Here is a 17,456-nt window from a genome sequence, read left to right on the forward strand (position 1 = left end):
AAGAAAAGAGAGAGGACCCAAATAGGTAAAATTACAAATGAAAATGGATTAATCACAAACAATGCCTCAGATATACAAGCAATTATCAGAGAATACTATGAAAAATTATATGCCAACAAACTGGACAACCTGGAAGAAATGGACAAATTCCTAGACACCCACATACTACCAAAACTCAAATGGGAAGAAATAGAATATTTGAACAGACCCATAACTAGTGAAGAAATTGAATTAGTTATCAAAAAATCTCCCAAGAAATAAGAGTCCTGGACCAGATGGCTCCCGTGGAGAATTCTACCAGACATTTAAAGCAGGGTTAATACCCATCCTTCTCAAGCTATTCCAAAAAATAGAAAGGGAAGGAAAACTTCTGGACTCATTCTATGAAGCCAGCATTACCTTGATTCCCAAACTAGACAGAGACTCCACAAAAAAAAAAAAAAAAAAAAAAAAAAAGGAGAATTACAGGCTAATAGCCCTGATTAACATGGATGCAAAAATTCTCAACAAGACACTAGCAAATCGAATTCAACAGCATATAAAAAGAATTATTCACCATGATCAGCCCTGCACTGCAGGGCTGGTTCAATATTCGCAAATCAATCAATATGATACATCACATTAATAAAAGAAAGGATAAGAACCATATGATCCTGTCAATAGATGCAGAAAAAGCATTTGACAAAATACACCATCCTTTCTTCATAAAAACCCTCAAGAAAGTAGGGATAGAAGGAACATACTTAAAGTTCATAAAAGCCATAAATGAAAAGCCCACAGCTAACATCATCCTCAATGGGGAAAAACAGAGATTTGCCCCTGAGATCAGGAACACAACAGGGATGTCCACTCTTATCATTGTTGTCTAACATAGTGTTGGAAATCCTAGCATCAGCAGCCAGACAACAAAATGAAATCAAAGGCATCAAAATTGGCAAAGAAGAAGTCAAATTTTCACTTTTTGCAGATGACATGATATTACACATGGAAAAACCCAAAAGACTTCTAGAACTGATACATGAATTCAGCAAAGTTCAGGGTACAATATCAATTTACAGAAATCAAATGCATTTTTTAAAATTTTTTTTTTTTCAACATTTATTTATTTTTGGGACAGAGAGAGACAGAGCATGAACGGGGGAGGGGCAGAGAGAGAGGGAGACACAGAATCGGAAACAGGCTCCAGGCTCTGAGCCATCAGCCCAGAGCCTGACGTGGGGCTCGAACTCACGGACCGCAAGATCGTGACCTGGCTGAAGTCGGACGCTTAACCGACTGCGCCACCCAGGCGCCCCAAATCAAATGCATTTTTATGCAACAGAAAGAGAATTAAAGTAACTTATCCCATTTACAATTGCACCAAGAACCATAAAATACCTAGGAATAAACCTAACCAAAGATTCAAAAGATCTGTATGCCGAAAATTATAGGAAGTTTATGAAGGATATTGAAGAAGACACAAAGAAATGGAAAAACATTCCATGCTCATGGATTGGAAGAATAAATATTGTTAAAATGTCAATACTACCCAAAGCAATCTACACATTCAATGCAATCCCAATTAAAATTGCACCAGCATTCTTCTCAAAACTAGAACAAACAATCCTAAAATTTGTTTGAAACCACAAAAGGCCCCCAATAGCCAAAATAATATTGAAGAAGAAAACCAAAGCAGGAGGCATCACAATCCCAGACTTCAAGCTATAGTACAAAGCTGTAATCATCAAGACAGTATGGTACTGGCACAAAAACAGACACATAGACCAATGGAACAGAATAGAGAACCCAGAACTGGACCCACAAATGCACAGCCAACTAATCTTTGACAAAGCAGGAAAGAACATCCAATGGAAAAAAGACAGTCTCTTTAACAAATGGTGCCGGGAGAACTGGACAGCAACATGCAGAAGAATGAACCTGGACCACTCTCTTACACCATTCACAAAAATAAACTCAAAATGGATGAAAGACCTAAATGTGAGACAGGAAACCATCAAAATCCTGAGAAGAAAGCAGGAAACAACTTCTTTGACCTCAGCCACAGCAATTTCTTACTCGACACATCTACAAAGGCAAGGGAACTAAAAGCAAAAATGAACTATGGGACCTCATCAAGATTAAAAGCTTCTGCACTACAAAGGAAACCATCAACAGAACTAAAAGACAACCAGTGGAATGGGAAAAGATATTTGCAAATGACATATCGGATAAAGGGTTAGTATCCAAAATCTATAAAGAACTTACGAAACTCAACACCCAAAAAACAAATAATCCAGTGAAGAAATGGGCAGAAGACATGAATAGACACTTATCCAAAGAAGACATCCAGATGCCCAACAGATACATGAAAAGATGCTCGATGTCAATCCTCATCAGGGAAATACAAATCAAAATACCACTGAGATACCACCTCATGTCTGCCAGAGTGGCTAAAATGAACAAATCAGGAAACTACAGACACTCATGAGGATGTGGAGAAACGGGAATCCTCTTGCACTGTTGGTGGGATACAAACTGGTGTAGCTGCTCTGGAAAACAGTGTGGGGGTTCCTCAAAAATTTAAATATAGAACTACCCTACAACCCAGCAATAGCACTACTAGGAATTTACCCAAGGGATACAGGAGTGCTGATGCATAGGGGCACTTGTACCCCAGTGTTTATGACAGCACTTTCAACAATAGCCAAATTATGGAAAGAACCTAAATGTCCATCAACTGATGAATGGTTTATAGGCACAATGTAATACTATTTGGCAATGAGAAAGAATGAAATCATGCCATTTGCAGCAACATGGATGGAACTGGACGGTATTATGCTGAGTGAAATAAGTCAGTCTCAGAAAGACAGATATCATCTGTTTTCACTCATACGTGGATCTTGAGAAACTTAACAGAAGACCATGGGGGAAGGGAGGGGGAAAAGTAGTTACAAACAGAGAGGAAGGGAGGCAAACCACAAGAGACTTTTAAATGCAAAGAACAAACTGAGGGTGGACAGGGACAGAGGGAAAACGGGTGATGGGCATTGAGGAAGGCACTTGCTGGGAGGAGCACTGTGGGTTGTATGTAAGCCAATCTGACAATAAATTATATTAAAAACATAAAAAAAATTTAAAAAATTTAAAAAATAAAGAATGTGACACCCTTTTCAATTATAGCATTGTATTAAAATCACGGCTTAAAATAATAGTACTGTTTGGATTTGGATCAAGTGTATGTTTCCCACCCAAGTCCCCCACCCATTTTGATTTGACCCTCTCGAAGGCTTTGAAGGTAAGACAAGTTCACAGATGAGAAAACCAAGGACCAAGATATTCAGTGTTTGTCCAGAGTCACTCAGCAGGCTAGTTACAGATGGGAATAAGATCCCAGACATCAGGACCCATTGAATAAGTAAGTGGTGTTGGCCTTCTCCAATTACACAACAAATTATCTCTAAACCTAATGACAGAGAGACCTTAAAACTATTAGTACTGAATTAAAGCCTGAGGCTAACACAGGATCAGCACCACCAGCCAGCAGCACCACCATCTCTAGCTGCTGCAACAATGTAACCCTCCGTCAGAACAGCCCTGACCTTCCTGAACTATCTTCAGCAGGTGTCAACAAGGAAGGAAACCAGATGCTGCCCACCATGTACTTGGAGAGAGTAGCTGAGCCTCCTTTAAACTTTTCTGTTTCATGCATAGAGAAGAAATGGTTAAACTTTGAGGCCCCGTGGAGACATTATCTGAATACCTTGGAACCATTTGCCATTCACATCCTCATTAGATAGAAACATTGCAAACACTTTTAGAGTTTGGTGGGAGGAAACATCATAGTGCAACAGTCTCATCACAAAGGAACATTAGCGTTTCTGGTTGTCCAAAGTCCGGAACAGCTGTAGCCAGTATCAAATTACAGGAATGGGTTTTAATTCCTAAATGGCAAGCCTGTTACTTAGAATAAAGATAAACGGACTCTGTGTGTGCACACAGATAAACATAGAGCTGTGGACTATACACCTCTACATACATGCATCTGGTGAAGTTAAATCACAGTTTTTCCTTACATTAGTTTTGTCTCCTGGCTAATGCCCATGATATAATCAGAAAATCAGCAACAAGTTCAAGCTTAACCAACAGTTCTTAATTACATGAGGACTTTCTTCAGAACATACTGTTTTAATACCACTCCAGATAAAGGATAAATAATATCAAGTTCTGGGTTTTACATAGGAATCGAAGGTAACATTTGTCAAGTGGGGTCCATAGACCCCTGCTTCATAATCAGCCAGTGTGGCTATTAAAATTGCAGGTAATTGGGCTCCAGCCCAGTCTACTGAATCAGAATAACTGGGGTTGAGTCCCAGAAAACTGAAAATTTAACAGGCATCTGGGGGATTCTCCTGGATCTAAGGAAGAGCTGGGAAAAGACAGAAAAGGTCAAGGTTCAAGGTCAGCCCTGCCAAGGCCTGTGTCTCTAAGAGCCAGTCTTGTTAATCCTATAGAAGCCCTTTCCCCATCATCAAGTGGAGCCCAGGCATGGTCTGGCTCCCCTGCACCTGGCCTCTAACTTGGGGGTGACAATTTTTAGCCCCTACATACCTCCATGCACATCAGACTACAAATGTCCCAACCTGCTCTGTTAGGGTGTCTGTCAAGCCACCAGTCCAGGCTGTCCTTAGACCTCAACTTTCCCACAGGAAAGCTCTTGACCTTCTACCGTAACCTCTGCCAGCCTGTCCTCTGACTGGACTCCACATTTGGTTTCCCCCGTATTACCCTTTGTCAGCTGATGGGAGATCATGGGAGAGACATCAGTTGCTGTGTGTGGGTATTGTCATTATGAGGATGCCAGGACCAGTATCTGGACAGATCTTATAAAGGCTTCTTCCTGTGTGAAAGAGGTGGGAGTTCACCTATAGGCTAAGTCACTGTTGGCTTTAATTAGTTGGGGATGTGATGAACTGGCTCTTAAACTGGAAGACTGAACCCTCAGGAAAACGGCAAAAAGGTGATAAGGTGGCTGTGGAGGAAGGTAATGAATTGTTATTTCCAAGTGAAGAGAAACAAGGATCTGGGCATGGGGAACTCATGCCTGCAAGATTGTGCCAATCCTCTCCCTCCTTATTATTCCCTAGACGCTGTACCTGTGCCCCCTACACACACACACACACACACACACACACACACACACACAGTTCAAATGTACATTAAAATTATCAGGAAGGATCACAAGATGGGCCTGAAAATCTTGAGTACACACTATTTAGGGCAGGATCATAAATCTGAAGTACCTCAACTATTCCTATTTGTTGTCTCCTAATATTTAGTAGTGCTTAAAAATGCCATCTGCTTCAGCTGTTCTAAGAGAATCAAGATACAGGATTGTTATTCTCTTGGGAAATACATCCTTTCAGGCCATGTATAAGTCAAACTTCAAAACTGAATTAGGAGTGTATCCATTCTTGGGTAGGTAATTTAAGTCAGGGATGGAGGAGAGGAAGATACACTCCTGAGGCTAGCAAGGTGCTGCCAGCAATAACTGAATTATAAGAACCCAAAAGGAAAGGTGAAATACACCAGGCAGGATTCAGGCTTCCAAAAAAAAATTTTTTTTTTCTGCTTAATAAAAAGGAACAAGGAATGAAGCAGCAGGTTGGAGGAGAAGTGTGTGTCATGGTAAGTCTACTAGTTTTTGTTTATTTTTTTGTTTATATATAAATAATGTATTTATTTATTTGAAAGAGAAAGAGAGAGTGGGGGGAGGGGCAGAGAGAGGGGGAAAGGAAGAATCCCAGGCAGGCTTCACACTGTCAGTGCAGAACCTCATGCGGGGCTTGATCTCATGAACTGTGTAATTATGACCTGAGCTGAAATCAAGAGTTGGACACTTAACTGACTGAGCCACCCAGGTGTCCCTGGTTTTGTTCAATAAAAGAGGCAAATTCACTTCTACTCTGATTTTTAAAAAGAGCCAGTTTATTGAGAGCTAATAAGGTGTCGTATTTTTCTAAACCTTTTCATATATCATCTCTTGTAATACATGCAAAAAACTCTGGGAAGTAGGTGTTATTATATTGATTCACAGATAAGAATATTGAGCCTCACAGAGATTTAAGGAAAATAAGCCTAACATCAAACATGTAGTAAGTGGCAAAATCAAAATTCAATCCAAGGTCTGATTCTCAAATGTGTTCACCTTCAACAATGTTATACAGCTCTACCAGGCACATACTTAACTGAGAGAACCAACCAGAATCACTGCTTCCCAGCAGTACTGATGCCACCCTTGGGCCTGTAAATCAGGCCTGTTTGGACACTGACAGCAGCCAGGCTGGATAGGTGATGGTCTAAAGGCCTTGGACCTCCTAGCCTGCACTGCTGACTCTTGCTGACTCGGTCAATATTCCTGGCACCACCCCGTGTTTGCTGGCACTTGATACCAATCTACCCGTCAACCCCACAGAACATCCTATCATGCTAAGAGGCAGGATGGGCTGTTTATGACACATAAGATGGTTTTGCCTAAAACAAAGCTTGAAATTCTTCCATGAATTCAAACCTACATATATGATCACATTCTCCAACTTCTCTAAAATCACAACTAACAGAAAATTTGCTATTGCAAAGCTTGAGTGCTGGGTTGGTTGATTTTGTTTAAAAAGAGAGCCAATGGTGTGCAGCTGGGCTGTCTATGGCAGCATGTCTTTCTAGAAAGTCAGCCAAGACTACGTGGAAGTGAAGAAGCAAACATGCATTGACCCATCTGAATTCCTAACCGCATGTTCCAAAGTGAAGCGCTATTCTACCAGAGAATCTGCATTAAAATTCACCTTTCTTTGCCTCAAAACTACTTGCCTCAAAGCAAGTGATTTCTTGCTTTGGCCGAAAAAGGTTGTGTTTGACCAAAACAATTTGCTGCACATTTGCAGGAACCACCTAAATAGCCACTAATCCATATGCCAGGTATCAATGCACTCACTATGTAGGAGACAAGAGATGTATTTCTACACTGAGACCATACTGCACACTCATCCCATATTGAGATCCTTTACCTTCAGCAAACCACCAAAAGACTGTGGACCTGATGATCACATGGGGCTCCATAGCAGAGTCCCTCTGTGTGCTACTTACCATGACTCACTCTGTTTCCCATGTTCAGGTGAGTGTGATTTGCAGTCATAAGCTCATAGTTAGATCGCATTAGGTGTAGTAGCCTTGGAAATGAATACAAAGGAAAGCAGAGGAGTATGCATGGCCTCAAGAGGTGAACTATCCTGGATATGTCACTCATGAGACCACCTCTCCTAGCTTCTCTTCCAGCTAAAGCTGCCTGAGCCCCTGCTCTAGACAAGTGGTGCTAAGGCTGACTTTGCACAAAGGCAACCACTGATTGTGTTAGAGACCAAAGGGCAGCACATTCACATTCTTTTTAGTGGCCTTTAGCATGGGCTGACACAAGACTCTGCCCATTCAGAGACAGTAGTGATTAGCTGATTCACACAGATGAAATTTCTCATCAATTCAACTTGGAAATACACAGAAAACTGGTCATGGTGGTAGCACACACATATACTCCAGCAAGTATGTGGGTCCTGTTTACAAGATGACACCAGAGTATATGACTCTGGATATGAGCAACTTGGAGCCTCACTAGAGACTTCCAGCTCTTGAACACATCTCAATCTTCATAAGACCTAGCAAGGTGACTGCCCTAGTTTTTATATTCTTATTGTCCTTCTCTATAACCTTACATTAAATACCCCATTACGAGAGGTAATTTGTAAAAGAACTTTGGAAAAAGCTGTACACTATGTCTTCCTATTGACAGATTCACAAAGTTCAACAGTATATTAAATCCTTCCAAAAAAACCAAAAAACGAAATAAAACAAAACAAAAATGCCTTTTACCTTTAACTAACATTCCCCCCAACCAAAAAAAAATTGTTCATACTCCCCATCCCCTTTTCTTTCTCACAATAACTATCAGTATCTTGGGAAACTGATAGAAATCCTTCCTAAAATAATTGGCACTTTTACAGATAATACCAGCCTGTCAGTTGAAGGGAGACATCAGTTCTAAAGAAATCTTCTAGAGAAAGGTGGGAATGAAAAGAACTCTTTGGACTGGAGAGCTATGGATGGGCCAAGCATGGCAGAAAAAGGAAAGCACATGAGCAGAGGTGCAAACACAAAGACAAGCACCACTAAGGGGCAGAAGCAAGGGAAGAGGGAGAGTCAACTTCTGGGGCAAGTGGAGTGAAAGAGGGTGTATTCAAGCCTTGCCATTATCGCTACCATTATGTCCCCAATTCATCAAACAATAGTCTTTTAATACAGCTATGACAGCCCTTAATTTGTTTTAGTCTGTATTCATGTCCCTGTTATTGTTTTAAATTTGCTGGGGATAATTTTAAGCTAATCTTCTAATCTGTTTCCAAGAGCTCTCATCAATAACAACTGAAAGGATGATGAAAATAACTCTCTGTGTAGAACAAACTAAGTCAAATTACTGTGGGGAGTAAATTACTCTAACAGAGATATAATGTCAATGCCATCATTTATAAAAGATTTGTTGCCAAATGCTATCTCAATTCAAAATATGCTGGGGTTGTAGCCTGGTCTTTTGCCAGAGTATCTGGGGAGAAGAAAAATCTATGAGGCCTGGAATTGGGTCTCCACTGGCCCAGCCTGTGTTGTAAGAAACACATGGAAGAACGAAGGAAGTGAGGTCCTGCACAGGCGAGGGAAGCCCTAGCTCTCCTCCAATCGCATCTCTGTTCTATAAACCCAGTCACCCTCCAGCTCAGTTCAGCCCCTGCCCCTGAAATGATCCCCTTCCGAGCCCATTCAGCCCTTGGAGAAGGGAGCTAATGCTGAGAGGTGAGGACCACACAGCAAATAGATTCCACGGCCATCGGTGGACAGAGACTGTACTCAGGCTGGGAATGGCTTCCCACAGGCACTGCAAGCGTTTTCCCCACCACAGCCTCCTGGGCCCCAGACACAGCAGCTGGTGGAGAGCCACCAGCAAGGCAACATCTGCCTGAGAGGTACAGCAGCAGAGCAGTGTAGAGAGTAAATACTAGGAGACACCTTAGAAATCATGCATTTCACTCCCCTAAATTTGCAGATGGGAAACTGAGGAGACCCAGAGATGATCAGCAATTTGCCCAAGGTCACACAAGCTAATTAAGGCTAGGAACAGAGTTTTGCCTAGAGCTGAGAAGATTTCCCACCCATACTGCTCAAAAATCCCAGCTTGATTGCCAGGCTTGCTTTCACTTCCTATTTTGGTCCCAAATTGTCATTTTAAATCAAAGCACTCCCCTGCCCTAGTGAAGGCCCACTGGACAGTCAGTTTAACATCTCTCAATGAGACTGAGGGCCTCAACCTGGCAGGGCTTGACAAGCTGGTCACAGTGACCGACTGTGGCAGCAGTGACACAGGCTGTTAACAGGAGCAGACAGGAGCAGGTAACAAGGAGTTACAATGGAGAAAGCTCCTGGGCAGGTGGGGTGGGGAGGGGGGTGCTGAGCTCCTGCTGAGAACCTGTATGCTTGTGATGAAGAGCCCTGCACAACAGGGCAGTGACTCACAGGAGCCCAGTTCCCTGAAAGCCCCCAGCAAGGAGGGCTAGGATTTCATTCATTTATTCATTCATTCATTCAATCATCCATTCATTCATTCTTTCATTTGCTCACTCATTCACGTTAAGCACCAGAGATCATCTTGGGGTTGATAAATCCAAAGAGGGAGCTGGGGTGGGGGAGTGGGGAAAGGAGGTGTTACTCCAGCTACAAAGCCAAAAATCAGTTCAAATCAAGATGTAACCTAGAGGTGAGAGTGCCAATGCAAAGACCACCAGCCAAGGCAGCCTCTGTGCTTGGAAAGACCCACCAAGCAGACGAGGATCCTCCTCCCCATCATCCCTGACTAGTTTTGCTTGTCCCAGAGGCCCAAGAAGACACTGGAGGGTGACAGGAAAGACCCCTCAAAGTATCAGTTTTTCCCTTAGTACTTGCGAAGCATCCGACCTTGACTAGAATTAATAAGTTCCTAAAACAAGACTTACTTCCTCCCAGGAATGGGACAGAAACAGAAAACTTGAAGTGCAAACATATTTCAGAGCCCCAATCAGAAGAAATATTACTTAACAATATAAGGTAGTCACTGCCCTCTAGAAGATTAAAGTCCATTGGGCAGGTAGATGGGGAGACTATAAGACGGGGACCTGAACAAAGCCAGCAGGGAAGGAGAGGGCACTGGCCAGCCAGGGAGCAGGGGAGGCAGGGGCTAAAGGAATTCAGGGAAGGAGATAGCCCCTTGTGCTGCTTCAGTTCCTACCCAATTCAACTCTTCCCAGCCCTCAGAACACTTTCCACTTATATGCAGGACTGTCCACATTTCGATGTCACTTTATAGTTTGGCAAGTACTGCACAAGCAGCATCTCATCCAATCCTCACAAAAGCCTGGTATGTTGGCTAGAGAGCTCACTCTAACCCATTTCATCTCAAGAAATGGAGGCACAGGAAGACCAAGGATACACCAGTGGTGTGCTGGCTAGTGAAGGGTAGAAGTAATGTTCAGAGGGCAATGTTCAGTTGCCCAGAATCCTACTCTTCCTCCCCTGAAAGCATTTCCCCCAAACAGTCCACAGAGCAGTGTCACTCAGAATTATGGGCCCCCACACCTTGCCATATTCTCAGTCAACAAAACTGAGGCTTTAAGATTTCCAGTAATCAAGATTTTTAAGATTGCTTAACATATATTGAGTATATATTATATGCCAGGTACAATGCTAGCTATATTTTTCTGCAATTCTGTGAGACCAGGTTTTGCTGCTGTTCTTTTTTTTTTTTTTTTAAGTTTATTTATTTTGAGAGGGAGAGAGAGAGCATGAGCAGGGAAGGGGCAGAGAGAGAGAGAGGAGAAAGAGAACCCAAGTAGGTTCCGTGTTGTCAGTGCAGAGCCCAGTGCAGGACTCAAACCCACAAACCATGAGACTGTGACCTGAGCTGAAATCAAGAGTTGGACGCTTAACTGACTGAGCCACCGAGGCACCCCTGTTCTTTGTTTTTAAATCACTATTATACATATTAGATAGCTGAGGCTTGGACAATGAAAGGTGGGTTTATGGTCATGCCATTGTATCAGAGCAAGAATTCTAACCCATGTGTTCCAATCTTTAATTCTCTGTTTCCTGAAAAAAAAAAAAAAAAAAAAAGCTATTAGCCAGACATCTATTTATAGAATATTTCAAGTGAACTGAGTTGTTCTTGGTAGTATGATGGGATGTATGGGTTTGGAGGTTGCCTCATTTCTGCCCTCTGCTACTCATCATCTGAAGCACCACAAAGACTTCCCCCACTCCCCTTCACAAAGAACACCAGTTCATACACAGGCATGTGTGCACACGAGCATACACACACACACACACACACACACACACACACACACACACAAGCATGTGAGAAGGGAACAGTTTATGAAATCAAAACCTTCCTGAGTCCCTTTGGGACTTCCTGCCTACGTCAGAATGAAGGAGGGCATCTCACAACATGTTTTTCAGTGCTTCGTTTTCAAGCATACATACTACATGGTGTGTACGTGCCATGTGATCAAAGGAAAGGCCTTTGATCAAATCTCAACTGGAAGAAAAAAACATCATGGCTTATTTTAAATGAAGTTGGATTATGTTAAAATTATGAGCCTATCACAGGAGAATCTTGAGTATACAATTAATTTTTTTCTGGCCTTCTGGTTTACCAAAAATTTTTTTTAAAAATAGGAAAAAGCAAATGCTGAGACACCTAACTTGCCTACAAAGAATGAATTAACTAAATGAACTTTAGCTATCCAGAGGAGGAAGTATGTAGCCACGGAGTCAGAAAAATATAGGTTCTGATCCCAGTTCTGCCATTTACCAGATACCAGATACCATTTATTTTGGAGTGTGACCCTGGGGGTATTGACCTCTGAGCCTGTTTCCTCATCTTGATTGTGGGAATGGCAATGCCATGAGATTGTTAAGGGAATTAAAGGACAAAACTATGTATAATATGTGATACACTGCAGGTATCTAATGTTGGTCTCTCCCCATTGAGGAGTCCTGAAATGCCTACACCTAACATCTTCACTCCCAAACTCAGAAAGTTTGTCCCAACCAGTGTTTCTTCATTCTGACTGCAATTGGAATGACTTGGAAAGTTCTGAAAAATCCAGTTGCCCAGACCCTACTCCAAATGAATTAAAACAAAATCTTCAGAGGGGAGACCCAGGCATAAGAATTTTTTTAATAGTTCCCAAGATGATTCCAATGCGCAGCCAAGGTTAACCACCATCCCCTGGATTCCTATTCCTGTACAGTAAAGACTTTGCCAGAAAGTTACACTGTCTTCCTAAATAAGCCTAAAATAAGCTTTCCTCAAAGATTTTACTTCCATAGAAATGCGTAGAGAAGCTGCCCATCACCTCTGTGATCCCCCATCCCTCTGAACACTCAACCCTCTCCTCAAGGCTCCCATCAAAGCCCCTCCCTTCAGCTCAGGAAAAGCTAGGTTGCAGATCATTTGCACAATAGTGGGAATTAGCAGCTGGGTTATTTCCCAAACCATTGGTCATTTTAGTCCTGAGGTCTCACAATGCAATCTATAAAAGGGTTTTTGACATGTCAAGGTTGATGAAGTCATCATAACTGAAGTTCTCTCTATTTTACCTCAGAAATCACACCCAGGAAGTAAGCACCTAGAAGCCATTCTTTGTTTCTGGAAGTTTCTATCCTGGGTAGATAAGACAAAGGCTTTGAACTGTCAGTTTCACCCAATAGTAGGGGTTCCCAGGGAGGGAAAGCCTGCAACCTTTTTAGCTTAAAGCAGAATGCTAAGGCAGCTAAAACAATGGCTTGATCTTATAGAAACTAACTGCTCATGGCAAAGAGCAACACTTTTTTTACCACATTCCCATACTTCAATAATATGCGTGTGCTAAGCGCTTTTCATCATCTCATTTATTCTCAACACAACCCTATCGGGTGAATACTCACATCAAGCATACATTAAAAATAAAGAAATGAATACCCAGAGAGATAATTTATATTACCCAAATGGAAGTAAATCATAGGTAGAAATGAAACTTGAACCTAGGTCACAGAGATACCAACACCTAATCTTTAACTGAACGCTACCCCACAGCGCCAGCCACTGACTGACCCATAGTCCCAATCAGCCTTCATGCTGACTGATTAGAGGGGAGGGTCCTAGGTCCTAACAGAATCCAAGCTGGGTAAAGTGACCAGATCACTGTAACCATTCCTACTGTTGGGAAAACAATCCAAAAAAATAATCTTGCTTCTGCTGTTAGTCAAGGTCCTAGCATGAAACAATTCTACCCAGTTTAAAATGAGGAGAACTTAATGAAAGGACTGCCCTCAGAGGAATGAGCAGAGTTAGAGAACCAAAGGGATGTCAAGCTCCCAGGAATGAATAACAGGAGGAAGCCATTCCTACCCCGAATCCTGAAGGGACAAAGGGAGAGGTAAGACTTACTGTAGCCTGATGAAGGATAGCCACCAGCAACAGCTGTGGTCACCAGGGACACAGCCATGCCCAGACCTTTGGTACCCAGCAGAGAGAGAGCTGGTAAGAAAGCCCAACTTTTCCCTCTCTCATACTCCCAGCTGGTGCCTCCCTCTGGTCAAACCCAACCAAAGCCAACCAGGAAGAAATCCTGGATCAGGCAGCCCAAAAAGGTCAGGTTCCTGGGGCAGAGAATATAGCAGGGAAGGGAGTGCATGGTCTGAACTAGGGGTGGGGACAAGGGGAGAATAATCCAAGTGAAGATAAATATGTAGGTTTACTGGGATAATTATACACACTGTAAAAGAATTCCTCATTTTTCAAAAAGGACTTCTTGGAGCACCTGGGTGGCTCAGTCAGTTAAGCCTCTGACTCTTGATCTCAGCTCAGGTCTTGATCTCAGGGGAGTGAATTCAAGCCCTGAGTTGGGCTCCATGCCACACATGGAACCTACCTAAGGAAAAAAAAAAGGGATTTATTTAAAACGTCTTTCCTAAGAACAGTAACTGTGGCTTAAGTTTTCACTGCTAGGTTCTTTACAGAGGTATTAGTATGAGTCTCAGTTCAGGTCAAGGGTGCAAGAAATACTATACCTTTTTATTTTCTATAAACTAATTTAAACTTTTATTTTGGATGGCAGGATGGCAGGAAACTTCACCTCAGTTGTCTTTTGGGCTTTGCCAACCCAAGAGACCACAGTACTAGGTGCCAAGGTATTAGGGCCTTCTGGCCTAGGTACCTGTACCCCTCAGGAACATCCACTGTCCTAGTTAATGTAGCCTTACAGAACCATCAGTGATTCACTCCATCTTCAGAGGCACCATGGATAGGCCTGGACCCCTCTGCCAAAACAGGGGAACCCAACTACAGCCTCCCATACCTGTAGCCATTATTCTCAAGGGCTTTGTCAGGAAGTAGAATGTGGGTCTCTACAAAACCTCTCAATAAATTTGGAAAATCTCCTTTTAGTCAGAGGAAAGCCTCCCTTCCTCTTGCTTTCTCCAACCTCTTTGTTTTTTCCACCATTCCTCTTCTCTCTTCTACCTTCTCTCTAACCTCTATGTTCTCTGATGGGCTTCGGTTTTTAAAAACAAAATTTGGAGAGTCCCTGCAGGCTCTTCTCCTTCCCTTCTCACCACCTAGCTCCTCTAGGACACTGCACTGTGCTTCAATGGGTTAGAGACAGAAGGTAGAAATCTATACAGGAAAAGACATAAATTAATACCTCACAATGTGATCCAGCTACACATAGATTTCTCCAAACTTGAAGACAACATATGCCCCGTTTTTACTAATGAGGCTCAGAGCAATTATTTGCCCAAGGCTACACAGCAGACAAGGATGCACTAAATCCTCATCCACCTCCAAAGCCTACCTCCTAACCAGTCCAGAGATGGCAAACAGATTTTACTTCTAGACCCACTCCTCTTGGCTGATATGACAACCTAGAAGCTGTGTTGAGAAGGATTGGGATTCCATAACTAGCTCATTGGGAAATAGTGCCATTATTGATTGCCAAAGACAATCTGTGAGTACAGCAGGTATATGTATTTTGTATCCATTTACTAGAAATCAAGCCATTTCTTATATACAATAAAATGAAATTTAAAATTGCTTTGAATTTTTTTTAAAAAAAATCACTTTATACAAAATTAAAGGGGCACATCTATCCTGTGCAATGTATCACCAGGGCCAGGAAGAGAGCCCATCAGGAGGATCTCCTAAAAATCAAGAATCAATACTTCTTTTAATATTTAATTGCATCCTTCTTTTATTTAAAAGGTAGAAGAAGGCTGCCATTACTCCTGCCTGATATAATTTCCACTAGGATAACCCTAGAAATTAACTTGTAGAGCCTGTTATCTCTCTTCCTTCTTACTTCCCCTCCTCATCTCCAACCAATCACCTACCCCAAGGAAAGCAAATCAGCAAAGCATGGATTATTTCATTACATTTTTTCTTTCATTCTCCTTTCCACAACTCTTTAATGTTCCTCCTTTGAGCACTGTGGGTGTGTTGCTTTTCCTTGATTTATGTGGAACTGGGATCTTTGTCAGTTTAATTAAGAAAAAATTACACTGCTGTATAGGCTTGTCAACTTAATTTTCAGGATTTGTCTTGTTTTACATTGTAAACCTTGGGGACAATTTGTCCTGTCTTTAATCAACACTTGAAGGTTTGTTTTCTTTTTTTTTTTCTTTCTAAAAAATTTTTTGTTTGTTTGTTTGTTTTCAAGCCCAATATGGCAAAAATGTTTCACATTTTCCCTTGTTTCATAACCTGTACTATCATGTTTACAATCACTTTGCTTTGAAGAAAAAGATAAAGTGTTAGTGTTTTTATTAGAGGAAGCAGATTAAGCATAATATAGTTGAGTTCAAAGAGTACTAAACAAAGAGTCAAATGATTTGGTTCCAGCATAGTCTCCCCCAATTTTCCAGATTGGGTTAGATATTCACATGTCTTCTTTTTTCTGTAAAATGAGTGTAACTTCACAGGTAAGTATGAAGCCCATGCTCACTTTGGAATTTATGGATCCTGTGTTAACGCTCTTTGGTTGCAAGCAAAATTGCTCTGGCTAATGTATATAAAAAATTGAATGGAGCCTGAGATCACTTACAAAATTGCAGAAAGTAGTGAACTGTCAGGCCTAGGGAAGACACAAACCAAAGAAGTGCTGGAAATCTCAACGACAGAATTTGCAGATCTTCACTCAAGGGCATTACCATGCATGAGGTGATTGCACTCTGACAGCCTTCCATCCTCCTGTACCTTGGCTCAAATTTAGAAGCTCCAGGAGACAGAATTCAATCGGCCCAATTTATTCCTGGAGTGGGGTGTGGGATACTGTTTGGAAGACCAGCCTGGAACAGTGTCAGGGACACAACAGTTATCACCATAAGAGGGATGAGAAGGAGGTCAGGAAAGCATAATATGCAGGTAAAAATAAACTGCTACCTTGGTCCACTGCTTGGTAGTTCCCCAGGACACAAACACATACATATGCACACACACTATTCTCTAGGTCCAGAACTCCCGGAAAAATCCATCATGACCATATCTCTGTGGTCTGCACTAAGAGATTAAGTGATAAACAATCCCAAATAACCTGAGAGGAAGATAGAACATTAAAGAAAAACTTTTTAAATAGATTTTACAGTAAGTAAGAAGATGCACGGAAAGGCATCCCCCAGCTGGCCATAAAACTACAGCTGGTGTTTATGGCTCACCACCACCTGTAATACCCACATCATGTTCCTCTGACCTTTGACAAGAAGCTCTGACAGAACCAGCTGAGGTTCTGCTATCACAGGAGGAGTGAGTCTTCTATGGGATCTGAGCCTTCAATGGTCTTTCCTGTAGAGGAATACAACAATTACACATTAACATAGACCACTTGTCATGCCATAGTAAGGCTTCCTTAGAGTAAAATCATTTTCTTTATGCAGTAGCCACCTGACTTCTCTTTGATAATCAAGGTGAGTCACTCCAGTCAATTCTATCCCCACCTTTTCCTGTCCCCAAATAGTGTGAGGAGCCTAACATGCTCTGGTGGCAGTCTCAACTTCCAATTCTGTGAACCCATTCCTGCCCCTGGTGAAAGAATCTTGTATTTGGTTACCAAGACCTGTAAACCAGCAGAAGCCAGATTCACAGAAATAGAGACCAAAATTCAGAAAGCACTATATAAAATCATTAAATCCTTCTCCCTCACTGGGTTAACAATAATGAAGGATGAGAATTAGGCAGATAAGAGTAACAAAACCTCGAATAACAATGGCTTAAGCAAGACAGGAGTACATTTTCCTCAGGTAAAGGCCCAGGTGGGTGGCCCAAGGTTATTAAGGCATTCCATAGCTACTCTGATGGATATCATCATCCTCTATCATGT

General features: G+C 41.9%; 1 long non-coding RNA gene across 1 annotated transcript in view; it reads right to left on the reverse strand.

The window, feature by feature from the left end:
- LOC147582530 (uncharacterized) overlaps nucleotides 1-17,456 on the reverse strand; it is a 61,483-nt gene that overhangs the window by 13,161 nt on the left and 30,866 nt on the right. Inside the window, exon 2 of the long non-coding RNA XR_015248744.1 lies at nucleotides 16,830-16,921. This is a non-coding gene — a long non-coding RNA (uncharacterized LOC147582530). The remainder of the gene's footprint in view (nucleotides 1-16,829; nucleotides 16,922-17,456) is intronic.

The sequence above is a fragment of the Puma concolor genome, chromosome A3 (genome assembly GCF_028749965.1).
Source record: "Puma concolor isolate L17-30 chromosome A3, mPumCon1.1.hap2, whole genome shotgun sequence".
Lineage (NCBI taxonomy): Eukaryota > Metazoa > Chordata > Mammalia > Carnivora > Felidae > Puma > Puma concolor.